Genomic DNA, 6000 nt, shown 5'->3' with positions numbered 1-6000 from the left:
AAGGTCAACAACTCTTCTAAACTGATGACTCCACTTTACAAGATTTACTTCCCTTGTCCCGATCGGCGCACCACATTAAAAAAAAAAAAAAAAAAAAAAAATCCTTCACTCAGCATACCGTCAGTTGTACTGATGATACAATATCTATTATTTCTCATGAGAAGCCGGGATAGTACAACGGCCAAGATCATTCCAGGAGGTGCTTCGACATTGATTTTATATTTGATACCATGAGTACTGTGCCATATCCAATAGTTTTGTCGTGTTTCGTTTGATTGTGGTACTGTATTGCATAATATTTCATTAAAATAAGTGTCACACACACACACACACACACACACACACACACACACACAGAGAGAGAGAGAGAGAGAGAGAGAGAGAGAGAGAGAGAGAGAGAGAGAGAGAGAGAGAGAGAGCAGCTTAAATAAATGATGGTGTGACTGTAAAAGATTACAGGTCAGAATCTGCTCAGCAACTTAACATTAGTCCAATACAAACACACTTCACTAGCTTGCTTGGTGGTGGCTTGTCAGCAGTTGAAATGCTTCTCAAACAAAAAAAAAAAGCCAGCAAGCCATTGTATTGACATTGACATCCGTTTCAATATCCGTCAAGTCAACCTCTGGTCCACGTGAACCCCCAGACTGTTCATGATACTGATTGCACCACAGAGTCTGGTCCACGTGAACCCCCAGATTGTTCATGATACTGATTGCACCACAGAGTCTGGTCCACGTGAACCCCCAGATTGTTCATGATACTGATTGCACCAGAGAGTCTGGTCCACGTGAACCCCCAGATTGTTCATGATGCTGATTGTACCAGAGAGTCTGGTCCACGTGAACCCCCAGATTGTTCATGATACTGATTGCACCACAGAGTCTGGTCCACGTGAACCCCCAGATTGTTCATGATGCTGATTGCACCACAGAGTCTGGTCCACGTGAACCCCCAGATTGTTCATGATACTGATTGCACCACAGAGTCTGGTCCACGTGAACCCCCAGACTGTTCATGATACTGATTGCACCAGAGAGTCTGGTCCACGTGTACCCCCAGATTGTTCATGATGCTGATTGCACCAGAGAGTCTGGTCCACGTGAACCCCCAGATTGTTCATGATACTGATTGCACCACAGAGTCTGGTCCACGTGAACCCCCAGATTGTTCATGATACTGATTGCATCACAGAGTCTGGTCCACGTGAACCCCCAGATTGTTCATGATACTGATTGCACCAGAGAGTCTGGTCCACGTGAACCCCCAGATTGTTCATGATACTGATTGCACCAGAGAGTCTGGTCCACGTGAACCCCCAGATTGTTCATGATACTGATTGCACCACAGAGTCTGGTCCACGTGAACCCCCAGACTGTTCATGATACTGATTGCACCAGAGAGTCTGGTCCACGTGAACCCCCAGATTGTTCATGATACTGATTGCATCAGAGAGTCTGGTCCACGTGAACCCCCAGATTGTTCATGATGCTGATTGTACCAGAGAGTCTGGTCCACGTGAACCCCCAGATTGTTCATGATACTGATTGCACCACAGAGTCTGGTCCACGTGAACCCCCAGATTGTTCATGATACTGATTGCACCACAGAGTCTGGTCCACGTGAACCCCCAGATTGTTCATGATACTGATTGCACCAGAGAGTCTGGTCCACGTGAACCCCCAGATTGTTCATGATACTGATTGCATGAGAGAGTCTGGTCCACGTGAACCCCCAGATTGTTCATGATACTGATTGCATCACAGAGTCTGGTCCACGTGAACCCCCAGATTGTTCATGATACTGATTGCACCAGAGAGTCTGGTCCACGTGAACCCCCAGATTGTTCATGATACTGATTGCATCACAGAGTCTGGTCCACGTGAACCCCCAGATTGTTCATGATACTGATTGCACCAGAGAGTCTGGTCCACGTGAACCCCCAGATTGTTCATGATACTGATTGCACCAGAGAGTCTGGTCCACGTGAACCCCCAGATTGTTCATGATACTGATTGCACCACAGAGTCTGGTCCACGTGAACCCCCAGATTGTTCATGATACTGATTGCATCACAGAGTCTGGTCCACGTGAACCCCCAGATTGTTCATGATACTGATTGCACCAGAGAGTCTGGTCCACGTGAACCCCCAGATTGTTCATGATACTGATTGCACCAGAGAGTCTGGTCCACGTGAACCCCCAGATTGTTCATGATACTGATTGCACCACAGAGTCTGGTCCACGTGAACCCCCAGACTGTTCATGATACTGATTGCACCAGAGAGTCTGGTCCACGTGAACCCCCAGATTGTTCATGATACTGATTGCATCAGAGAGTCTGGTCCACGTGAACCCCCAGATTGTTCATGATGCTGATTGTACCAGAGAGTCTGGTCCACGTGAACCCCCAGATTGTTCATGATACTGATTGCACCACAGAGTCTGGTCCACGTGAACCCCCAGATTGTTCATGATACTGATTGCACCACAGAGTCTGGTCCACGTGAACCCCCAGATTGTTCATGATACTGATTGCACCACAGAGTCTGGTCCACGTGAACCCCCAGATTGTTCATGATACTGATTGCATGAGAGAGTCTGGTCCACGTGAACCCCCAGATTGTTCATGATACTGATTGCACCAGAGAGTCTGGTCCACGTGAACCCCCAGATTGTTCATGATGCTGATTGCACCAGAGAGTCTGGTCCACGTGAACCCCCAGATTGTTCATGATACTGATTGCACCACAGAGTCTGAAGCATTGAAACCACTTCTTCATTTTCCTGTCTTTTGTCAGGTTTCATTTCAAAGTGCAATGGCTTTCACATTATACTCGGTATAATACTTTCACGTTATACCCTGCTCACCACTGAAAACCCCCTCTCACCCCTTCCTCCACAGACATCACACAATTTATTACAGGCCCCATCCGCCTAATCCACTCAAACATACATCTGTGTGATTCTCTCCCTTCCATTCCTTTTTGCAATCTTTGCAGTTTGACACTTCCTTTTTACTTTTTTTTTTTTTTTTTTTTTTTTTTTTTAATGCCCAAAGGCTTTTTTTTTTGCCCCTCTGTACCGAACATAAAATAAAGCTGACATTGATGAAAGGCAACTGTTGAATTACAACTCCAAGAAGAGAGAGAGAGTGTGTGAAAGAGAGAGAGATAGACAGACAGACAGACAGACAGACGGATATATATATATATTATATATATATATATATATTGTATATATATATATATATATATATAGAGAGAGAGAGAGAGAGAGAGACGGGCAGAGTGAAAGAGAGAGAGGGTGGGGTGGGAGGTGGCGCGGGGTGGGGGTGCGGGCAGACAGGTAGGCAGTAAGACAGACAGTAAGACAGACAGGAAGAAAAGAGCACAAGACTTTCTCTCAGTGTAACATCATTTTCAAGGCGAATCATCTTTATCTTCCTGACAACCGACCAGCTTTTCAACAACAACAACAGCAACAAAAGTGGATTACCTTGGAACGTACGACAACACAATGTTGGGCATGGAACATCCAACAGATTTCTGATAAAACAGCAAAGAAAGCACCAACAATAAATTTCATAGGATAATAATAATAATAATAATAATAATAATAATAACAATGTCCAATATTAAGTATGGGAATAACTTGTATAATATGCACCTGTCTCACACTGACAGATATTAGTGGAACTAAGTTCATGCATGAGTGTATACATCAGTGGATATACTTCAGTGTAGTGAGTGCACAAACATCAGTACAGGTGTTCTGAGTACGCATTATGTGCATGCCAGTTTTTGGATATGAATAGTGTGTGTGTGTGTGTGTGTGTGTGTGTGTGTGTGTGTGTGTGTGTGTGTGTGTGTGTGTGTAGCGATGGCCTACAGGTAACGCGTCCGCCTCGGAAGCAAGAGAACCTGAGCGGGCTGGTTCCGAGTCGGATCACGGTTCAGCCGCCGATATTAATTTTCTCCCCCTCCACTAGACCTTGAGTGGTGGTCTGGGCGTTAGTCATTCGGATGAGACGATAAACCGAGGTCCCGTGTGCAGCATGCACTGAGCGCACGTAAAAGAACCCACGGCAACAAAAGGATTGTTGGCAAAATTCTGTAGAAAAATCCACTTCGATAGGAAACACAAATAAACTGAACTGCACGCAGAAAAAAAAAAAGGGTGGCGCTGTAGTGTAGCGACGCGCTCTCCCTGGGGAGGCAGCCCGAATTTCACACAGAGAAAGCTGTTGTGATAAAAAAAGAAAGAAATACAAATACAAATATGCATTCATACAATAAAACAAACAAACAGTTCCATTAACTATTATTCGTTCTTTTTTTTTCTTCTGAAGCACACTTCTCACAATATGGAATTTGTCCGAACGCAGTGACGCCTCCTTGAGCTACTGAAACTGAAACTGAAACTTCTCACAATAATCTCTCAAAGCTAAGCCCTCAGAGAAAACTCTTCTGACAAACAAAAACCCACCGACCCCACCCCCTCCACACACACACACACACTCTCTCTCTCTCCACAGACACAGACAGTTCAGTGAAGTCAGTGACTGAGTGTGTTGGGGTTTCCCCCCCCACTCACACAATAAAAATGTCCTTCAAGCGACAGGGCCGGCCCGTCTTATATACCCCACAATTTTTGGAGCTGGCCCGGAGGGGGTTGGGGGCGTGGATGTGGGGGGTCGGGGGGGGGGGTGGATAAGGGGGGCGGATCATAAATACCAGCAGCTGTCAGGTCTGTGACGGGCGGGCGACAGCTATTATGCACCAACGTCCTCCCACTGACAGCGCATTCATCAAGTCTTTTTGTCAGTCTTTTGTCACCGGTGTCAGTCTTGTCAGTGTTGTTGTCTTCTCTTGCCTCTTACCTCCCCTGCCCCCCCCCCCCCCCCCCCCCAACCCCTCTCCCTTTTCCCCCTGCCGCTTCTGGTATGACCTCACACAACATTACCGCTGTGCTTGACCGCTCAAGGTCGTTCTGGTAATCAAAATTACTTGTTCTTTTTTTTTTTTTTCTTTTGTACGCCCTCGCCCCCCCCCCCCTCCCCCCCCCCCCCCCCCTTTTTTTTTTTTTTTTTTTTTTTTTTTTTTTTTACCTTTCTCTTTTTCTTTTTAGAATTGAAAGGGTTGGAGCAAAGGAGTGAAAGATGGCAGTGGCAGGGGATGAATAAATTCGCATGTGTTTCATGTACTTGTCTAGATCTACAGTTTGTGGTACGGTGTATTTATGAGTGTAATGTGAGTATACATGTCCTTATGTATGCTTTGTGTGTGTGTGTGTGTGTGTGTGTGTGTGTGTGTGTGTGAGCACGTACGCACGCACGCACGCACGCATGCATGTATTTGCATATTGATGCTTTTGTACTTGCAACATTAGTTAACATGCACCTATTATGTAGGTGCATGCATGTGTACGCATACAGGTGTATTTGATAGTGCATATGCAGGTGCATGCATGTGTACGCATACAGGTGTATTTGATAGTGCATATGCAGGTGCATGCATGTGTACGCATACAGGTGTATTTGATAGTGCATGCATGTGCATATAAATAAATGGATGTATGCGCAGTATGTTCAGTTTGTGCGCATCAAAACATGAGTGACAAAGGTATACAAAGAGAGAGAGAGAGAGAGAGAGAGAGAGAGAGAGAGAGAGAGTATGTTTCTGTGGCAGGATGACAGACAGACAGACAGAGACAGAGACAGAAACCAAGTCAAATTCAAAGTGCACAAGTAAATAATAAGCGCCACTGTATTCTGGTGTTAGTCTGTGCCAGCGCTTAGTCAAGGCCTGACTAAGCGCGTTGGGTTACGCTGCTGGTCAGGCATCTGCTTGGCAGATGTGGTGTAGCGTATATGGATTTATCCGAACGCAGTGACGCCTCCTTGAGCTACTGAAACTGAAACTGAAACTGTGTATGAGACAACATACTGCAGGCGCAGATGCGCAATCTTACAGACAGACATGCAGAAGTATGCTCCAC

Source organism: Babylonia areolata, chromosome 3 (genome assembly GCF_041734735.1).
Source record: "Babylonia areolata isolate BAREFJ2019XMU chromosome 3, ASM4173473v1, whole genome shotgun sequence".
Classification (NCBI taxonomy): domain Eukaryota; kingdom Metazoa; phylum Mollusca; class Gastropoda; order Neogastropoda; family Buccinidae; genus Babylonia; species Babylonia areolata.
The sequence above is the reverse complement of the archived record's forward strand: the minus strand, read 5'-3'. Positions refer to the sequence as shown.